Below are 22,925 nucleotides of genomic sequence, written 5' to 3'. Positions count from 1 at the left end.
AAATTATAGGCCTGTGAGCCTGATGTCAGTAGTTGGGAAATTATTGGAAGGTTGTTATAAGAGATTAGATATACAATTATTTGGATAGCCAGAAAATGATTAGGGATGGTCAACATGGCCTTGTGCATAGCAGATTGTGTTTAACCAATTTTGTGGAGTTTTTTAATGTTACCAGGAATGTTGATGAAGGAAAGGCTGTGGATGTTGTCTGCATGAACTTTAGTAAGGTGTTTGACAAGGTCTCACTTGGGAGGCTAGTCAGGAAGGTTCATATGTTAGGTATTCATAGTGAAGTAGTGAACTGGATTTGACAATATGGATGGGAGAAGCCAGAGGTGTATTGGAAGATTGCTTCCCAGACTGGAGGCCTATTACTAATGGTGTGCCTCATGGACGATGCTGGGACCATTGTTGTTTGTCATCTATAGCAATGATCTGGATGATAATGTGCTAAATTGGATCAGCAAGTTTGTAGATGACACTAAGATTGGAGGTGTTGTGGATAGTGAAAAAGGTTTTCAAAGCTTGCAGGGAGATCTGGACCAGCTGGGAAAAATGGCAGATGGAATTTAATGAAGACAAGTTTGATGTGTTGCATTTTGGAAACACAGACCAAGAAAGGACATACATGGTAAATGGAAGGCATTGAGGAGTGCGGTATAACAGAGGGATCTGGGAATATGGATACATAATTCCCTGAAAGTGGATAGGGTTGTAAAGAGAGGTTTTGGCAAATCGGCCTTCATAAATCAAAGTATTGAGTATAGGAGTTGGGATGTTATGGTAAAGTTGTATAAGATATTGGTGAGGCCAAATTTGGAGCATTGTGTGCAGTTTTGGTCACCTAACTACAGGAGAGATATCAATAAGATAGAAAGAGTGCAGAGATCATTTACTGGGATGCCTGCCCTCACCTTGGCTGCCATTTCCAATGTTTATGAGCGAGTGAACAAAAATGCAAATAAAACCAATCCTTTTACCTGTGCCTTCCTGCTGAATCCTTTTTGTTCCTTGATAGGGTTGTCTTTGCTTCAACTCTTGCACCACCACCTCCGCAGCTTCTAGTCAAAGCCTCAACTTTCCATTTTAACTCTGGTCCATTCACAGAAAGACTGCTCCCATAATGACCATTCCCCTTCTGCCGCTTATCTATTTAAAGCAACTGACTCCCTCACTTCAAATCCTGTTTCTGCCAAAAGACACAAGCAGAAATTTTTTTAAAAGTGTGCTTATTTTGTCAAGACAAAATTGGTCAAATTGGTCAATTAGAAATTTATTCAATGCCCCACAGAAATATTTCCTCTGGCCCAAATTCTGACAACAAATTGCCCATTCCACTGTAATCAGTGTTTTGGTAGATATTTTAAAAAAAATTGACTGATGATTTCATCACGAGATTTGGAAATTGACCTATTCCCATACCTTGGTCACAATTTTCATCTCAAGATCCAGTGCACTATTTAAATCTTACTCTTGCCCTTTGGAGAAGCTCAAAAGTGCAAATGTGGAGTGAACGAAGAGAAGCTGGAGGCAGCATCTGTGAAGCGAAATGGTCAGTCAATATTCTGAGAGAAAGGGACCTGACCCAAATGTTGACGGACCATTTCGCTCAATGGATGCTACTCGACAGGTTGAAACCCTCTGGCTTCTCTCTGTCCTCTCTTACCATCTAGATTTTTTGTGGTTTTATTTGCATTGAATGTAAATGCTCATGATAAACTGCTATTGTCCACTAGCCATATTGGGGAAAAAAAGTGAAGCTCTTGTCAAGCTCGTGAAGGAATGAAAAGACCAGTTGATAAAAAATATCCTTCAATAGTGGCTTGCTTAATTCTTCTGTTTCTTGTTATGTGAATTCTTGTGCCTGCATTATGACTGATCCAATGAATTTATTTTTTGTCTGTGGATGCTTGTCAGCAATTCCAAGCAGACTACAATGGTGGTTAATTTGTTAAGCCTGTTCAGCATTGTCTTATATTTTCCATCATCTTACTTGAACTGTAACCGTTCTCTTTTTGTGACACTTTATTTGAAGTTGGATTTTTAAGTTTATATTACTAAAAGATAGAAGCATTGTTGGCGGCCTCCATGACTATGAGCCTCCTGTTGCTGGCTGGATTTTTATGACTTGTCATTTTAAACTGCAGCCTAAAATTAAAAACCCCTCAGGAGGAAGAACTGGGAGGAAAGATGATCAGGAGAAAAGGGGAGAAAACTAATAAATAGAAATAAAACACAAAAGTCTGCAAACAGTATGGTTGAAGTAAGAACACAATGCTCGAGAAACTCAGCAGATCAAACTTTTTTTATATAGCAAAGATAAAAATACATAACTGATGTTTCGGGTTTGAGCACTTATCAAAGTATCAAGCGGGGGGAGGAGCATGGTAGCAAAGGAAGGAAGTAATAAGTGGAGAAGGGAGGGAGGGCACAGCTGTAAGCAAGGGGAGGAGGAGGGATGGCTAAGGAATATAAAGGAAAGGGGTTGGAGAGCAGAGGAAAAGAAGATAGGGGAAGAGAGGGAAAAAGAAGAGTAGGTTAGCAGTCAGCAGGAATCCAAGTAACTAAAAATAATAGAAAAAGCTACTTGGTAAAGGTTCAAGTAATTGACAGCTGTAGAATCGATATGACCTCATAATTTTGATCCATAAAAGAGCAATAAGATTCATATCTATTACAGACTTTTCATTTGGCACATTCATTTAAATGTGCATAATATTCTCCAACTTCTTAATATAGGCAAATTATGAAATCTGTCAGGCAGTTTAAAATTTGGCATTCTTTGTCTTTTTCAGTCTTTGCAGAACTCTTTGTTGAAGGAGGAGTTTTATTTGCAGTTTCCAAGTTGAAGTGTATTTATTCATTGTTTGACTTCATTTCAATTAAGAAACCAAAATGATTTATTAAGTTATTGGTTTTATTCAAAAATTAAATTATGATTCGTTGGTGTATATAATTTGGTGCAAGGCTTCAGAAAAACTGAAAGAAAGGAAAACTGAATGAAGTTTAGTTGAAACACATATTCATATGAAATGTAACTTTTCTCCATTTATCTCAGAATGGAGCTTTTGGGAAACATGAAACATTTATGGAATTTGGTAAACTACTTATTGTTATTATTTAAAATTATTTTGAAAAGCCAAATGAAAAATAAAAAGGAAATTGTGAACATATATTAATCTTTAATTTTGAGTACCATCTGCTCGTCAGTTTGATTCATTTGACATTCCAGATATTACCATATATACATGTGTAATTATCTGGTTTTTTGGATCATATTTTCAGGCCAAAAATGGGGGGTCGACTTTTACTCTGTTCAAACCTTTGTTCTTGTAAAGTACTTGCATTATTCAAGGCGGCAGGAGCTTGGATAGTTGGGACCAGATAGTAAGTCTGCGGCCAGGGCATCGGGTGTTTGTATGGGCGGGCAGGCAGGGCAAGAATCTGCAGTTGGGAGCTCAGATGTGTGCATGGTTAGAGCGTTGGGAGTTCAGTTGGGCAGGTGGCCAGGGCAAGGATCTGCGGCCGACTGCTCGGATGGTCAAGTGGCCAAGACGACGGGAGTTCAGATAGGCAGGCAGCCAGGATGAGGATCCGCTGTCTGGCCGTTGAGAGCTTGGATAGGCAGGCATTCGGAAACAAAAATAGTGTGGTCGACCTTTACACGGGTCATACAAAAAACACCCAATTTTTATGCGAGAAAAAGGTGGGGGAGGTCAACTATTACATGGTATTGACAATTACACAATCATATATGGTATTTGCTTTTAATAACCTCTGCTATTTTTGAACTTCCATTGTGAATATACACTGTGGAAGAGTGCAGAATTTTTTTTTTATTGGTAACTTTGTTTTTCTTGTTGGATGTACACAAAGGTAGTACAAAATATTTGCACATCTTATTTGAGATTTAATGACATAAAGACATTTTAAAAATTAAATAAATTAGTGCATGGATCTTTGCCCAAGTTGCTACTAATCATATCCTCCTCTACAAGTTATGCCATTGCAGTATTAATTAATTTATTTTTTTAATATTTACCTGGTACAGTGAGAAAGATTCTTCCATGAGCCGTCTAACATTCGTACAGTTCTACAAAGTAGAAGAACAGGTATACAATTGCAGAGTCGTGGTTCCCCTTTACCATCTCTTGCCCGAACATGACTGCAGCTACCGTTATAAAGGCTCTGAACAACCTGTTCACCATCTTTGGTTACCCCTGCTATGTCCACAGTGACAAGGGTTCATCCTTCATTAGTGACTAGCTGCGTCAATATTTGCTGTCCAAGTGCATCACCTCTTGCCGGACCACCAGCTATCACCCCAAAGGGCCAGGTGGAGTGGGAGAATGGCATGGTCTGGAATGGCTCTGGCCTTAAACTCCAAGGCCTCATCGCCCCCCCACTGGCAAGTGGTCCTCATAAATGCGCTCCATACTAACCGGTTCCTCCTGTGTACAGCCATCAACGAGACACCTCATTAGAAACTGTTTACATTTCCCAGGAGTTTGGCGTTGTGAACCATCTTACCTATGTGGCTGACATTCCCCAGGCCGGTCCTTCTCTGCAGGCACTTCTCCATAAGTCTGACTTCTTAGTTGAGAGGGTGCAGCTGCTCCACGCAAACCCACAGTATGCTTACGTGGCAATCCTGGATGGGCATGAGGACACTATCTATCCAGGATCTGGCAGGGAGCATCTGGATACCTCCCAACCAGCCGAGAGGTACGCACCCCCCCCACCCCCCCGAGCTCTCCAGGGCCCTACTTCCCAACCTCCACCACCCTTGACAGTCAACACACACACTCACCTTCATCCCTCCGGCACAACCAGGTACCCCCACTGGGCCAACCGGGATGGATCAGTTGAAACCGATGGAGAATGCTATGCACCCCGAGAAGGGAACTCGCTGGTCACAACACCAAAAAAGACTGAACTTATGAGGGTCAGCTGACCATACCACACACCCCAGGACTTTTCTTTTAAAAGAGGAGAATGTGGTGAAACCTTACATATTCGTTATATGTAAATTACGTGACTTTTTTCCTGGTTGACCCTGCTCTCACTGGCCAGCTTGTGACTCTTCCCCTTTCTCCCCCATAAAAACTGCCATGCTACAAGCCTGCCCCCAGTTCGAGTCCGGGTCAGTGTGAGTGACCAACATAGGGATGTTGTCCATCTCTTGCAAATAAAAGCCTTCAGTTCCGATTACTTCAGTCTTTGTGCAACTGATCAATTATCACAAAGCAGGGACAGCAAGAGGGCGTTATTGTTGAGTTCATTTAGGAGCCTAATGGCTATAGAGAAGAAAACTCAAAATAACTGAGTGATTCAGAGGTTTACACCTTATTCTCGTTCTAAATTTATGAAAGACTGAGTTTTAGCAACACCCTTAAATAGTGCTAAATAACAATTCTTCTGAAAACTTTGTGTGTGGTCCAACTCCTTCAGAATATTATTTCAAAATTCATTTTATGTTTATTTCTATCTTTATTTTGCACTGTTTTAAAAAAATGTTGGAGTTTTTCAGTTTTCTGTCTGACAAAATACTTAATTTGTGAACTACTGTCATGTGACATGGATCCAATGACTCCAAAGATTTAAAATGGTTGAGCATAATTTCAGATATAATGTTGAAAGCTAATACCACCCTAAAAGGGTGACAAAGCACCCTCCAGCCTTCATAATATTCACTGATCTTATCTAGGCAGTGCTTCATAATTTAATATTTGAGCAGAAGGTTGAACAAAGCTTTTGGAGCATAAGGGACTTCTAGTACTCATGATAATGGAAATATGTTTTATTGGTCTTTTATTTTTTGGAGCATTCTCTTTGAAGTTAGTTTGCTTGTGAAAACCTGTGCTAATAAGTGAATTTCCAGTACTGTTAAGACATAATTGTGTCCCATGAATAATTCATATAAGGAACTTTGCACTTGGGAAATGCAGCACAAGAAGATGGTTTAAATGATTTTTATTAATTTTGCAGAAGATTGAAGAACATGATTTAAATATGATTTTAAAATCTGACGACCTGCCAGAGCTGCCACTGATGCAAATCTGGGAGATAGTAGAAACAGCGCTGATCTGAAGGGTTCATCTGCACAGTCCTAATGCTATAGGTTCTGTACATGCTTTAAATGGACTGTTTTTTTTAAACTTAATTTAATCATTCAAAAAACAAATAGTGCATAACATATACAACAATTAACCCTAAACATGAATGTTTTTTTTTATATAGAGAAAAAAAAAGAAAAAAAAGAACCCCCCCCTTCAGCCAACTCTCCTAAGGAGAGCCATAAAGAAAGAAAAAAGAAAAATATTTTAAAAAATTAAGCATACATATTAAGATCTAATCAATATAAATTGAAATGTAAATATTCTGAATGTAACAACCACTTATTAATAAAAAAACTATAATTATCACGTGAAACATATGTAATTTTTTTCCATTATTAAACAATATTTCATCTCATTATGCCATCTATTAATATCAATCATATTTGTATCTTTCCACATACTAGCAAAACATTTTTTCGCTACAGATAAAGCTAAATATATAAAAGCAAGTTGAAACTTATCTAATCCCAAACCTTTCAGAGGTTGCAAACTACCCAATAAAAACACTGTCGGATCTAAAAGTACTTTAATCTTATACAGGTATTCCAAAAACAATTAAATTTTCTTCCAAAAATATTGTATATATATACATGACCAAACAGCATGAAAAAAAGTTCCAACAGAATTACCACATCTAAAACACAAATCTGATACATGAAAACCATACTTTTTTAATTTTTCAGGTGTTTATAATTGATGTAAAAAATTATAGTAAATCATTGCATAACGTGCATTTATGAATCTAGTTACCCTATCATAACAAATATCTAACCAATCATCCTCGGAAAAAATAAAACCAGTATCCGCTTCCCATTTACTTTTAGACCTATCCCAACCCTTTTTATCCATACCATCCTGTAATATTTGATACATAGATGAAATATACCCCTTCTCTGGTACCTTCATAAGAAAAATCTCAAATTTAGTCATTTCAGGTAAAATCATATCTCTACCAAACGTGCTTTTTTACCAAAGATCGAATTTGATCATAGAGAAACAAAGAATTCTTATCAATACCAAAACTGTCCCTCATCTGATTAAAAGATAAAAATATACCCTCTTTAAAACAATCTCCCAAATTTTTCACACCTTTAAATCTCCAATGCAATAAACTTCGATTATGTATTGAAAAAGAAATAAGTTGATTATTATACAATGGAGTCAAAGCCGATAGCTCACCCCTAGAGCCTATTTTTTTAAATCCATAACTTCATTAAATATTTTAGTATAGGCACATTATATTGCTGTAACAAATGTATATTCCATCTAAACAAAAATTGATGTATTTCAAATTCAGAAATATTAGCCATCTCAATTTTGGCCCAGCTAGGACGCTGTTCCAAATCCATCAATGAACTAATAAATTTAAGTTGGGCTGCTTCATAATAATTTTGAAAATGTGGTAAATGTAATCCCCTAACTCATATTTCAAAGCTAATTTATTCAAAGCTACTCTCGAAAATTTACCTCTCCATAAAAACTCCCTAACCATTTTATTCAAATCTCGAAAAAAAAATTATCAAGTAAATACGGAATAGATTTAAACAAATATTGCATAGCATACACAGAAAAATAATCATCTTAATTGTATTTATCCTACCCAATAAATTAATAGGTAAATCTTTCAATTTAATCAAATCAGTTTTAATTTTTTTTTATTAACGGAACATAATTTAATTTATATAAAGATTGATCAAAGTATATAGGCCCTCCAGTAGGAGAAAAAAAATCACAAATTAAAAGCTAACTAAAATGAAAATTAAAAAAAAAATTTAAAAAATCCCCCCCCCCCCAAAAAAAACTACCAAAAGGTAGTAATAACTAAACAAAAATTGGGTGTGGGTCACCCACCAGTGGCTGATGACTAGTAAAAAACTTAGAGCAAATCTCTCCCTCCCCAGCCAAACAATCAATAACATCAAAATATCATAATAACAAGAAAAAGTAGAATAAGAATAAGAAAATTCTTCTATTCATCCAAGAGATTCCAATCTTGAAGATCCCATTTCAGAAAAAGTTGGACTCTTTCATTCCCATTTTTCCCATTTCTGCCATTCCTTGCATTTCCAGAACAAGCAGATTTTTCTTTAGGAGACAATGGTGGACTACGTCTTTGTCCTCTTATATCTGGCAATGAATCAGCAAAAATCATTGCTTCACGATCATTCTTAAAAAACCAAAATTGATAGTCTCCATAAAACACCTTCAACACTGCCAGGTAGTGAAAAGTAGACTTATGACCTTTACGCCACAAAACTTCTTTAACTGGATTAAATCGACATTGACATTGAATGACCTCTTGACACAAGTCAGGATAAAAAAAAACTCTGCTATTCTGAATCAATAACGGAGTTTTTCGTTGTCTCGCATTTTGCACTGCTAGTCAAAGTATTGCTTCTCTGTCCAAATAATTCAAACATCGAATTATTACCAGTCTCAGTGGTTGACCAGATAAAGGTATTCTTCTTAAAGCTCTATGAGCTCTTTCCAGTACCAAGCCTCCAGAAAAAAATTCTTGTCCTAATACTTGTGGGATCCAGTCTTTAAAAAAAACAAAGAGGATCTTGTCCTTCTATACCTTCTGGCAAACCAACGATTTTCACATTATTCCTTCTACTTTGATTCTCCAAGTAGTCTATTTTCCTCTCTAATTCCTTCTCACTTTCTCGCAATTCTATGACTGATTTTTCAACCTTCAACACTTTTTCTGTGTTAGAAACCACTTGTTGTTTACAGTCCAAAAAAGCAGTCTGAATTTTTAAAAATTATTCATAAGATGCATCCACACGTGCTTTAACTGTATTCAATTCTGAACTTATCATTTGAGCCATCTCATTCATTAAAGGCTGAATGACTGCATTTAGTTGCTTATACTGTAAATCAGAAAAGCTCAGCCCTGCTCTCTCTGATGTAGTGGCAGAACCAGGTAACTGCAGCTCCTGCTGCAACTCAACAAAAGGCATTTTAAATGTTTTACTGCGGGTCTGGACTCCCAGCGATGGCACCCTGACTTCCTCAGGGGGTCACCGCTGGTCTCCCCCCGCAGCTCGTTGTTTTTTCGCAAAATCACGGAGGAAAGTGATATCTTCAGGTTGAAATGCTTCCTGATGCATCTCAAACAATGGAGTCATCTTCCTGCGTGCTCCCTCTGTTAAAATCGAAAGGCTTCCAGAATCGGGATCCACTTCTTGGGAACACACACTTTCTTCCAGATAACGGGTAATTCCAGCGCCATCCTTCACTTGGTGAGTAGTAGACATTTTTTTTTCAGCTCCCACAGGCAGAGTTTGTGGTTTAGACACTGAAGAAATTAAACCTGAAACTGTATCAAGTATTTTAGGCCCCAAATCTTCAGCACTTCGAAAATGCAACTTCTTCTGCACTTGAGGTTTAATCTTTTTACCATTAATGGCCATAATATTTCCTCAATACTTTAAAAAGTTTAAACTTGAAAACAAAGAGTTAAAAAACGGGTACTTAAAAGTCTGGCCAGAGAGGTCGAGATTACACATGTAGACTCTACGCCATCCTGCCACGCCCCTTTAAATGGACCGTTAATGGAGCTGATGGTGTTTGTAAGTAAAATCATACAACCACAAGTTGTGTGCCCATGATGGTGGTAAATATGATTGGCAGAGGGGCTGCAGACTGTGGAGGAGCAGTGGACCAAAGCAGAGCACCAGAAATGGGGCAAAAACCCCCCTGCCTCAGTTGAGAAGGAAAAGCAGAGGAGACAACCCTATGGTGGAGTTACTATAGTAGCAGAAGAACATGGGACTTAGCAGCTGAGGAATCCACACAGGCTGAGGGTGACTTGTGGTTGCGAGTCCCATGTGGGCTGGTGGAGCCTGGCTTATGGGAACCAGGTATCAGAGGTGGGATTTGACAGGGTATTGAGGCCAAGAAGAGCTCCTAAAGGGCCTCAAATGCTGAAGGCTTACTGACTGTGTCAGGTTTGGATCTGGAGCTTGTGTTGCCGATGATTTGAACAGGAGGCTGTGTGGGTGCAGAGGCTGCGAGAGCACTGGAGATGAATCCACAGACACTCAGTAGGCTATTTCATGCCAGGCCTCTGCCTGGAGGCCGGCTACAAACATGGAGGGAAAACTTAAAACTTACCTTTCATAAAGTGGCCCGATAAAGCTGTTCATGCATTGCATTCATATTGAGTGGTGTCTCGTAGCGCCCTCTGGAGCCGATACAGGTGGGGCGATTGGTGCCGTAGTGGCACCTGTCATACATACGCAGCAGAGCAATGTCCATCTTCCATACCCATAATTCCCCACGCAGCTGGAATCACTCTGTGTTTCTCAGAACAGTTCCAGCTGTGTGGGGGATTATGGGTAGGGAAGACAGCCATTGCTCTGCCGTTTTTTTGAGCCACAGAGAGCAGCCCCAAAGGTCAAAGTGGCTTGGTGAGGCTGTCACAGCCTGTACCAGCCATCCTCCTGACAGCCCCTGTCGGCCCCCGCTGCCCTGATGGCTCCCACCCACCGTCCCTGCCTTGAGAGGGTCATGGAGGGAGAGGATGTGTCAACTTCATTAAGTTGTTTATATTTTGCTGTAATATTGTCAATGAGTGTGGTGCACTGTTAGCCAGAATCAGACACACACAAAGATAAAGACTGTACAACAGGCTTTAATCCACAAAGACTTCCACAGAGCCACTTTGGCATCATGCCCTCAAAACTAATCAGCAAACTCCAAGACCTGGGAGTTAACACCCCATTGTGTAATTGGATCATGGATTTCCTTACATACAGACCACAATCTGAGGATTGGTAGAACATCTGCTCCACAATCTCCATCAGTAATGGAGCACCACAGGGCTGCATTCTTATCCTTCTGCTCTACTCACTTTACACCTATGACTGTGTAGCTCAGTATGACAATAACACCATCTACAATTTTGCCTATGATACTACAATATTGGGTTGTATAAAGGAAGGGGATGAGTCAGCCTACAGGATGGAGATTGAAAACTTGGCTGAATGATGCACCAACTACAACCTTGCACCCAATATCACCAAAACTAAGGAGCTGATTGTTGACTTCAGGAAAGGAAAGCCAGAGGTATACAATCCAGTGATCATTAGTGGATCAGAGTTGGAGAGGGTGAACACATTTATGTTCTTGGGAGTCGCTATCTTGGAGGACCTTTCCTGGACCCAGCACACCAATGGGATCATGAAGAAAGCACGTCAGTGCCTCTACTTGCTCAGGAGTTTGTAGAAGTTTGGTATGACATTAAAAACCCTGACAAACCTCTACAGATGTGTGATGGGAAGTGTGTTAACTGGCTGCATCACGGTCTGGGATGGGAACACGAACACCCCTGAGCGTAAAGCCCTCTAAAAGATAGTGGAAACAGCCCAGGTCAGCAACAATCATCAAAGATCCATACGACCCAGCACATGCTCTGTTCTCACTGCACCCATCAGAAAAGAGATATAGGCACCACCAGGTTTAGGAACAGCTGCTACCCCTCTACCATCAGACTCCTCAAAAACAAACTTGATCAGGGAAAACTTAAGATCTCTTACTTGTGCAGTTTATTGATTTTCTTTGCTCTCCCTGTATTGCACAGTCAATTTGTTTGCATTCATTATTTGTTTACAGTTCTTTTGAATGTTTACATGTTCACGTTGCATACAGTTTATTGTTTGCACTACCAATTAAGTAAAAGGTAAAGGTTCCATTATTGTCACCTAATACTACATTTAGAATGTAACATACATGAAATTCTTTAACTTTGTCTACCGTAAGGAAGACAGTCGCCACTTTGTCCAGTGCCCCTCACAGAAATGAGGCCCCAGCAAGGAACGAACTTAGAACCCTTGGTTTTTTACAAGGCCAGTGCTCTAACCACTGAGCTATCAGAAGCTTTAGCACAATTAATAGTTAATATTGCCACGCCTGCAGGAAAAGGAATTTCAGGGTTGAATGTGAATGTCATGTATGCACTCTGACAATAAATCTGAAATCTGAGCATCTGTGGAGAGAGAAATATAGTTCAGGTTGAAACCCCTTTTGCATAGTGGAATAAAATTGTAAGTTGGAGAGAGGACACTTTATCTGTAATCTAGATTTTGATTCTGCAATGGAGTGGTGTGAGGTTGCAGAAGTGGATTCATAACATGATGCTGGAAAATCCAACCATGATTTGGCTTCATCTTTGGACTCCTCAAAGATTCCAACATTAGAAATGAATGAGAACATGCCTACATCTATCACCTAGTTCATTCAGGACTTGTTGTGGATCTGCCTAATTGAATGGCTACCCAAGATGTAGATATAAAATGGTGCAGCACATAGTCCTATTCCTCACCTCTCAGTTCAAGAACAGTTTCTATCCAACAGCTTGAACCTCCCCTTGGTACACTAATCATAGACTGCTCCTATTGCACTGGGATTACTGGGATAAAAGACAAAGGAGTGCAAAATGTAAAGGAATTTTAAAAATTAGTTTTCAGTTCTGAATTATGTAAAGTTCACTTTCATCAGATAATTCCCATAACTGACAAAATTTAAATTTGAATCTCGGTCTTTGGTATTGTAACAGCATTGCACTTACCATGTCACCATCATAATTAACCCCACCCTCACCCAAGTTTACAGATAAAGTCTACTAATAATCTTACTAGGTCAGTATGGTTGACGTAGTGGTTAGCGCAACGCTGTTACAGCGACAGTGATAGTGACTGGGGTTTGAGTCCAGCACTGTCTGTATGGAGTCGTGTCGATTTTCCCCAGGGGTTCTGGTTTCCTCCCCCATTTGAAACATGCCAGGGGTTGCACATTAATTAGGTCTAATTGGGTGGCATGAGCTTGAGGCCTGAAATGGCCTGTTACTGTGCTGTATGTCTAAATTTAAATATACTTAATACTAATAAAAATAAAGATTCTTACTAGGCAGGGATAGGGAGAGACTTTAGGAGAGTTGTCCCAGCGGCATCGGCCAACTCTTTATCCTGGGTGCCGCCATTTTATTCAAACACAACTTTATTGAAATTTTATCCAATCAGCTGCTGCGGGCAGGGCACAACCGGGATGCTCAAGTGGCTGAATGTCTGCTCCCATCTTTATCAAGAGGTTGTGTGTTGCTTCAAAGAACATTTACTTTTATATTTGAAAACTTTTATTTACATTTTAATTTATTCTTATTTATTTTAAATTAAAAAAAATATTATTTCCTCAACTTTTATTTTGCCACTTGTTTGGGTCGTTTGAATTCCGGATGCTGGGAATTTCACTGTGATATGAGAATATGTCAGAAAGGGTGAGGACAGGATAGCCAACAACACTAACCTCGCACTATTGGAGATGTCTTTGTCCTACCTATCTCTTCTCCATACTCTGCAATAACTTTACTCTCTTTTCGAGTTCTGATGGAATCTCTTTCCATTGATGCTGCCTGAGTTTTTCATATAATTTTCATTTTGCATTTCAGATTTCTGTGATGTATTTTTGATGTGGTGGGCAGTCTGCCATCCAATTATTTGGTGATTTATGAACCTGGAAAACAATGACTGAAATTGATACACCAATTTACATGAAGGTTTCACCACCAACATTTCCATAACCACAAACACAATTCTAAAAACTACCCAAATTGCCTATTTTGCCGTTATCACTTATTTTGTCATGGACATTAGATGAGGTTTTTAACAAATGCCTGTTGAAATGTAATTTAATCGTTTGAGGTATTTTATCAGAGGAACAATGTTTTTAAACTAATTATTTTGTTATTGGGAAAAAAAATGCATGCAGTACATTAAAGTGTTCTATACTGAATTACTATAGTGTAAACATTATCAAGTTGATGTATAGGCAAGGAAGCAAATGTACACACTGTTAAGTCTTGTGCAAGACTGAAACCTCCAGGCTTGCATGCTAGGCTTATATACATTACTGCTTCTGTCACATAGACAGGAAGTGATGTCATCAGCCCAGATAAAAACCTGTGTTAGATGCAGGTCAATTTCCCACATTTTTCACAGCGCGTTTGCCTTTTTGGGAGCCGGTAAGTGCGTTATCACAGCAGAAAGAATTTCTGAATTTTCATCAGTTTGTCATTTTCATTTTGGGGCCAGATGGAGTGGAAATGTGGGGCAAAAAATGTCTCTATTTAAAAACTACTAAATTTAATGGAGACTTGATTGTAATGGAATAGAAGAGGGGCCTGAATGTAACATATCCAAGTTTGCTGATTACTGGTACACTAAATTTAGTGGAAAATCAAATTACACAGGATGAGGAGAGTCTGCATAGAGATATAGATAGGTTAAGTTGGTGGTAAGGGTCTGGCAGGTGAAATACAATATTGATAAATATGAATTCATTCTCTGGAGGGAAAAATAGTAGATCCAATTATTTAAATGGTGGAAGATTGAAGCATGCTGTTGTGCAGAGAGACTTGAGAGTGTACGAATTGCAAAAAGTTAGTTTGCAGGTGCAACAAGAATCAAGAGCGAGAATGGAATGTTGTCCTTTATTGCTAGCAGGGTTGCATTTAAGAGCAGGGAAGTTTTGCTACATTAATATAGGGTACTGGTGAGGCAGGATCTGGAGTTCTGTATGTAGTTCTGGTCTGCTTACTTGAGAAAGGATATATTGACTTTGGAGGCAGTGAAGAGAAAGTTCATCAGGTTGATACTGGAGAGGAAGGGGTTTGTCTTGCATTCAAGTGACTCCATGTAGTCTGACTTTATTTACTTTTATGACAAAGGGCATTTGAAAATGTGGATTAATTACAAATATTGCCTGTCTTTTTTAAACTTCCTCCTTTGCATTCTGAAAAAAATGAGTTCAGTAGATCAAGCATGATTTCCAAATGATTTTTTTCTCTTCTACATGAAATTCCATTTTTTTCTGATCCATGAAAAATGCTGATTGGTCTTTAATCCTAGTTTTCTGATTGCTTTCTTAACCTGTTATTTCCAGTGAATTGTACATCTAACTTTTGTCATCAATCAATCATGTCATGTTTACCAAATAAACATTGTAGATATCAGTGATATTAAAATATACTGCATTCTTTTTAATCCATCTTCTTTGTTGCCTCTTTATTTAATTAATTGAAGTTGGAAGATCAAGACAATTCCTTTTGAAATCTATATTAACAATTCATCACAACACTTCATTTTGTTTTTCTGTTTTCTTATTTATTCAGGATTTCATTTCAGGTAATATAATTGTCATATCAATAAGCTTTTTGTTTAAATTTAAAACTCTAGTAATTAAAATATAATAAGTATCCCAGAATTCCTACCTGAAAAATTAGACAACAGCTTTAGAAATGGGCAGATAATGACCTAACTCTTTGTGGTTCAGCTTTTTTATGGGGAAACTTTGAAATCATATAAACCTCTTCAGAAAGAATTTGGTTTGACAGGGATGGATTTCTTAGATTCTTTCAAGTGTGGCACTACAAATAGTTACATGCAGATTGGGAGCAGATATGCAAAATAAAACATTTACACTTGAAAAGATTTTCATGCTGACTATGGAGGGAGTGATAAAGAAGAACCTGATAGTTAACTGACTGAGAGGAGAACATATGCTTTTATTAGCATAACTGAGGGTAGGGTCTTCAGAGGGGCTCAGGGTTTAGGCAGGAAACCAGGGATATCGATGGGTAGTTGGGGGCGGAGCCAGCCATCTGTATAACACACCACCAGTGAATCTCAGTTCACTGCACTGATACAGGTGGTTTCAAGATAATAGGACACACTATTGGAAATAAAACAGAAATGTGAATTAGAAATGAATATTTGTATTAGAGATGAAATGTGGGAAAAGACATGACTTGATGATCACAAGTTAACAAGTAGTCCTACCCAAAGGGAGTTTGAATTGAAAATTAAAATGAGAGTGTAATGGTATGGATTATATGTACTCGTTGGCCAGTAAAGGCTCGGGTTGGCCCACCCACTGATGACACTCTCCCCTGGACTCCTCCCCTGTGACCCAGGCCATAAAGGTCGAGCCACCTCTCCCTTCCCGGCACTTCCCTAGCTTGGATCCAGGCCAGCTTAAGTCTTAAGTACAATAAAACCTATTGTTCCCCTCAGTCTTTTGTTCTTGTGATTATTGGGGCAACTGGTAGTTAAATCTCCTCAGATACAGTAGCACCTCAGAATTATGCTGGAGAGAATGTTGAAAGATTGGCGATCATATCCATATTTTTTGGGACTGACCAGTATATCAATAATGGAGAGATATTCAGAAGGATATTAAGCAAATTATGGGGGTAGACCTGTAGTGGAACACAGTACTCCGGGCATGACCTCAACAGGCTGGACAGGCTGGCCTGCCTTCTGTACCTGTAGCCCCTCCCCATAAGATCCCCTAATAAATGCCGAGAGCCCTAAACTCCTCCCTCATTCCTGCCTTGAACGTGAGCCAGCAGCATGTAGAAGCATGCCTAAGTATTCTGATCAATAAAGCCTTTGACTACCTGCTTTGTGTCTGCAAGTGGTCATTGATCATGCTACAAGACCTACCTTTGGAGACCACATATTTTATATTGGGAGTGACTCCAGAGATACCAAAAACCAGGCAAATTTACTTGGGATGTTGCTGTTGATCGCAAAGAAGATTATTACAATATTATGGAGAAATGTAAAACCATCAACTGTCCAACAATCGACGGCGACATGAATAAGTGTGCATTTGATGAAAACATTATAGCTAAATTCCAATTTCAACATCAAGTGGTCACCAGTAATACTACAGTTGCCGAGATTGATTAAGGATATAACTCTCCGCAATCTCAGTGGTGGGGAGGAGTTTGACTGGTTTACTCTACATGTAGTTGGAGTAATGAGATTGTGACGATGCAAGTGCATACAGAGTGATGACAGTAATAAATTCAATAAGATTTACTCTGACCCTCTCCTATTTAAGTTTAAAAGTGTCACAATGGGCATATGAAGAAATGTATGGTTAAATATGTATGATGACTGCATATTGGATAGAATAAGGTTAATTGGGTGCCCAAATCTGTGATGCTTCTATGAACAGAACTTGAATAAGAGATGCACTGTATACATCTGTTATGTGATCTATGTATTTTGTTTGTATGCTCACATGATGTGACTCCATATGGAAATAAAAGATAAGTTTTAAAAAATAGCAAGTTTATTTGTTTAGTTAAGCCACATAGCAACTATCCATGGTGCAGGAACTGAATAAAGCTGCCAAATGATTTCTTCTTGTAGAATTGTGTAATTGTTAAAGCAAAACGGGAGAAGATTTAATTCACTGAGCCTATCCTGGGTCCTAATTTGTTAATTCGACCAATCCCCTGCTGTTTCCCCATAGCCCAGCAAATTATTTTTTTTTCTTAAGGGCTTGTTCCGATCCAATTTTGAGACCATTTAATATTTCTGATACCACCACCTATGCAGAAAATAAAATTCCTAATTATAACCCTTCCATTCAGGGAAGAAAACAATTTATCCCCACATTCTGCTTGTATTTTTGATCCTGATTAAGGCCATATCCTTGAATCTTGCATACAGTTTAGGATTACTGATATTACTGATATAGTGATTTAACTAATGACCCATGACATGATTTTGCCTTGTTCTTGTTGATGGAAGGAGCCACAGATATGTTTAGTCCTTCACATAAATGAGGTTGACTAAATTAGTAAACATGGATATAACCAGCAATAACTTAACACAATTAAATTGGATGTGTCATTTTAATCCCAAGTGATGGCACTTTGAAGCAAATTTTTTATTAATCTGGAAAATTAAACCGTTCAACCAGTGGGGAAATAAACAGTTCAAAATTTCAAAAGATGTTATCAGGGTAGAAAATGAGGGCATTGGTGAAAAACTTTTGTTGGTAGCAGAACATCGAAACCAGAGGATGTGGATTTCAGGAATTCTGCAGAGAAGTGAGAGTCCAACTTATGTTGAAATTGGGTGGAATTAACCACATTTTACATCAATTTATATGTTTTATATTCTTATTTTATTGGATCATAAATATTGCACATATTATTTTGTAATAATTGGAATCTAATTAAAATATTCCAGAAAGGTGTAATGGCAAGGAGTTTTGCTTTGGCAATTAACTTAGCTTTGAACATAGTTTTCCATCCAATTTTAATTTCAGTCAAGAACAAATAATGCTGCGAGAATGGACAAAGAAGTAGAAGATGGAATACAGCATTGGGAAGTGAATGGTCATGCAATTTGGTTGAGGAATAACAAATTAACTATTTTCTAAATAGAGAGAGAGTTCAGAAAGCAGAGGTCCAAATGGACTTGGGAGTGTTTAAGATTCCCTTGTTTAGCTTGCGGGTTGAGTCAGCAGGAAATAAGGCAAATGCAATGTGAGCATTCATTTTATGAGGACCAGAATATTATAGCAGAGATGCAAAGCTAAGGCTCTGAGCTGTTGATCAGACCACATTTGGAGTATTGTGAGCAGTTTTTGGCCTCGTATATAAGGAATTATGAGCTTGTGTTTGGAGAAGGTCCAGAGGAGATTTCCAAGAATTATCCTGGGTATGAGAGGAATAATGTATGAGGAGCATTTGATCACTCTGGGCCTATACTCATGGAATTTAGAAGGACGAAGAGGTGACCTAATTGAAACCTCCTGAATATTAAAAGGCCTGGAGAGAGTGGACATGAAGAATTTGTTTCCAGTGGGGGAGGGTCCAGGACTGGAAGGCACAGCCTCAAAATAAAAGGATGATATTTTGCAACAGAGATGAGGAGAAATTTCTTTAGCCAGAGGTTGGTGAATCTGTGGAATTCACTGTTACAGACAGCTGTGGATGCAATGTCATTGAGTATATTTAAAGCAGAGGTTGATTGGTTCTTGATTAGTATGGGTGTATGGGGAAAAAAAGCAGGAGAATGGCAAGAGGAAAAGTACATTAGCCATGATTTGAATGGCAGAGCAGACTCAATGGGCAGAGTGGCCTAATTTTGCCAGTGTGTCTTATGGACTTAACACATTACTGAAGCTAAAGTTTGAATTAATGAAGTTATCTGTTATTAGAATGATCACATTTTAATAATAAGGTAAGTCAAATAAAAAGAGTTGGATTTTGTAAGAAGAATTTATTTTCTCATCAAAAATTAAAGAAAATTTCCAAACAAGATGAAATTGTTTTCAAATGACTCCAAATATAGATCAGGATGAATTTAAACAAAAGCAAGATGCTGATATTGCTAAAATAAAAACAGAACATGTAAACATTCAGCAGATGAAACTGCATCTGTGGATAGAAACAATTAATGTTTTGGATCTGATATACTTCAGAGTTGAATCAAACTTTTTTGACCAACGACCCCTTTTCACTGATGTCATCTGGCCTGCACAATGTTTTAGCATTTTACATTTTTATTGCAAAGAACAGATTTTGAACAATACTGATGTATGATTCCTGCATACAGTTCTAAAAATTATCAATCTGGTTTGATTTTTTTTCTGAAAAATATTGCATTGAGTTATTATCAAATAATGACTTGTTGCCAGGATTAATAACAATTTAACAATAAAGAGACAGGAGCGGACACCCTGTGCCTGCACTGCTTTTGCTGATCGTTTACTGTATCACCACTCTTTTGCATGTGCTCTACATCTACAGAATGTCATGGAAATAAACTTTGCTCTTTGATGGCTCAGAACAGAATTGAAAATGGTGGGGAACTAGAAATGAAAGGAGAGTTGTTAGCCAAAGAGGACATGCATTGCCTTGGAGACAAAAAGACAGGGCATCCAAGAATGTATATAATGGCAGAGGTTTAGATTATCATTCACGGAGGAATGAAATGAATACGAAGTACGTGTGTGCATGTATATGGATGGATTGATCTGCAAAAGTACATGTGATATTGAAGATTTCTTTTATAACTTTATTTCTCTAATACTTTTCTCAACAATTTAATTTGTGTATTGTTCAGGTGGTAGATGTCTTGGGAAATATCATATGCTATACAAGATTAAAAGTGCTTAATGAGTCTGCATGGAGTCACACATTTATTGTGAAGGTAGTTGAGAAGAAAATTCATGACTGTTTTCCATTAATGTTTTGTCATGCAGCTTTAGAGCCATAGTCATTTCCAGTCTTATCATTAAATGCTGCAGGGTTTGCTTGTATTTTCTTTTATATGAACCACTCCACTAATAGGAAGTGATTAGTTCAGTGAAACAAATAAGATTCTGTGATACCTAGCCTAGTAAATGTAGGGTACATGTCAAATTATTTTTAAAAATCACATTACATTTCTAGTTAGATTTGAAGAGTAAAAACATGACAGTGATATAGGGATTAAACCAAAGTGCTTTTTGGAGGCTGCAGTTAATTGGATTTCTGTCATTGTATCTTGTACAATTTCAAGACGAAAATGATTCTCATGTTCCATGCCCAACTTGTTATTATTGATGAAGGCTTCACATCTGATGATAAAATATGACATTGTTGGCCAATGCTTTTACTTGCTGTTAGAATTTTTGCATTGTAATTGGATGTTGTTTCTTACTAATGGCTAATTTTGGAAAGTCTTTAATAATATTGACATTGTACTTAAAGAAGAAAAAACAATGCTCCTACCAACTTTTATTTAATTACTTGGGGTTCTCTAACAATTGATGTTTTTTTTTAAAATGTGTACATTTTTCTCATGCTTTTGAAATCAATTCGGTTTTCTGTTTTATCACAATACTCAGTTTAGGACAGAGTGAGTTGTCGATTTTTTTTCTGTTGGTTCAGTCTTAGTAATACTGCTTTGAATTAAAAGGTTGAGAGGTTGAGTTCCATTCCAATATTTGACTGTATTTATTAGGGAATTCGTGCAGTACTATTCAGAATGGAATAAGATGGTTTTTTTTTTGGATGAAACACTAAACCTGCCTGGATTGAATGGACATTTGCTTGTGCCACAACAGTGAGTACTGTTGAAAAATTATTATTGGTAGTTTGTTGTAAAGCCTTTTGGGATATTTACTTTCAGATTGATTTCAAAAGTCCTGGCTCAAAACAGTAAATTCCTGAAGTTTCTTGAATTTTTTTTCTCCAAGAGTGGGAACTTTCTGTTCTTATTCTACTGTAACCTGTGCATTAAGCTGTCACAGGAGACAAGAGACTATATTTTTTCACTGGAGTTTTTTTTTGGAGCTGAAACACGTTACTAAAATTGGATTTTGTCAGAAATTCCCTGGATATTTGCATGCTTGCAGGCAATATGCCAAAGTGTGAGACTAAATTGGACAAGTTTTTTTAAAAGAGCTGGTATGCATTTGATGGTCTGAATGGCCTTTGTGCATGCAATAAGAAAGGAGATAACATAAGATCGTGAAAAAAGGAACATGATTCGTCCATCGAGCCCGTCAAGCCTGCTCTGCATTCGTCATGATCATGGGCGATCAAGCTGTGGATGGATCCATTTGACTTGCTTTTTCACCATAATCCTTCATTCCTCTACTATGATAAAACCTATCTAGCTGTCTTGAATGTATTTAGTGAGGAAGCCTCTGCTAGTTATTGGGGTAGAAACGTCCACAGATTCTCTAATCTCTGGGAGAACCAGCTCCTCCTCATCTCTGTCTGAAGTCTACTCCCTGAATCTTGAGGCTATGTCCTGACTTCTAAAATAATCAAACAGTATAAAGAGTTTTACTTATTCTATGTTAAGATTATATGCAATTTATTGTCACGTAATAAAAAAAACAATAATATAATGTTATATGAAATAGCCTTGAGTCTACCAAGGTTCAATTTATTTGTCATAGTAATAAACAGTATTGTATTACGTGAAATTTCTTTATTTTGCCTGCTGCAAGGCAGACAGATTCACCACTGGCAGGAATTGCTTTGGCACTTCTTGCAATCAGAGAGAAAGAGAGAGAAAAGCAGAAGGAAGTCCCCTCCCGAGTCACCGAGTGTAGATTCACCTCCAGCACTTCTGCAGCCTGACAGAGTCCAGTCCAAATCATTTGCAACTGGAGTTCAAAATCTGAACCTCTGACCTGGTCAGGAACTGTCTAGCACCCTCAGCACCTCCTTGCATTCCAGTTCCGATGCCTGGTACCCCTCCAGCCAGTTCGAGCCAGTCTCCAGCAGCCCACAGCCTGGTTTAAGTCCCCCCACAGCAGTCTCCAGCAGCCCACAGCTTCCATGGGTTCCTCTCCTGGAATCACCAGCGGCCCGTTGCATGCATTTGTCCCTTAGCTGCAGAGCCCCCTCACTAGTTCACTACGATAGTCACCATCCTCATGGGTTGTCTCCTCTGCTTGTCCCTCTCAGATGGTGGGGGGGGGGTGATCTTCCCATCCTCTGGTACCCTGCTCCAGTCCTCTGCTTCCCAGGAGATTTCAGCCCCTCATGGTTGCTGCCGATTAATAGGCACTGCCATCTTGGGCATAGACCCGCGGTCGTGGGACCGCAACTAAAATCACTGTCTGCTCCTCCAACAGGCTATTTAAGCCTGTGCAGAGCCGACAGCAGTCGACTGGGTGACTGGACCCCAGGGGAGCACTGCATCTCCACTCCCTTGCTCTCCACAGGTCTGCACCAGTGGCAGCACTACCAATACAGTGGCTCTGACAGTGCCACCATCATTTTTTTTGAAGACTTTATTTAAAATTTTATAACATGAATACAATAAAGAGTTACATTTAAAGAAAAATAGAAAAAACATTAAAAAGGTATGATTACAATATTACATCAGAAAACTACACAAAATAACCCCCCCCCTGTTAATTGTAACACAATATTAATAGTCTAACTTAAAATTAGTCCAACCCTCCCCCCAAAATAAAGAGTGAAGAGTGCCA

At 38.4% G+C, this 22,925-nt stretch overlaps 1 protein-coding gene and 1 long non-coding RNA gene across 4 annotated transcripts in view; one reads left to right on the top strand and one right to left on the bottom strand.

The window, feature by feature from the left end:
* The window catches only part of kcnt2a (potassium channel, subfamily T, member 2a), a 1,068,826-nt gene that overhangs the window by 179,657 nt on the left and 866,244 nt on the right, over positions 1–22,925 (top strand). The gene's annotated exons all lie outside the window — the stretch shown is intronic.
* The window catches only part of LOC138763539 (uncharacterized), a 289,909-nt gene that overhangs the window by 8,464 nt on the left and 258,520 nt on the right, over positions 1–22,925 (bottom strand). Inside the window, exons 7-9 of the long non-coding RNA XR_011357637.1 lie at positions 13,428–13,634; positions 4,043–4,093; positions 981–1,189 (exon numbers count right to left, since the gene is read on the bottom strand). This is a non-coding gene — a long non-coding RNA (uncharacterized lncRNA). The remainder of the gene's footprint in view (positions 1–980; positions 1,190–4,042; positions 4,094–13,427; positions 13,635–22,925) is intronic.

Source organism: Narcine bancroftii, chromosome 5 (genome assembly GCF_036971445.1).
Source record: "Narcine bancroftii isolate sNarBan1 chromosome 5, sNarBan1.hap1, whole genome shotgun sequence".
Classification (NCBI taxonomy): domain Eukaryota; kingdom Metazoa; phylum Chordata; class Chondrichthyes; order Torpediniformes; family Narcinidae; genus Narcine; species Narcine bancroftii.
The sequence above is the reverse complement of the archived record's forward strand: the minus strand, read 5'-3'. Positions and strand labels throughout refer to the sequence as shown.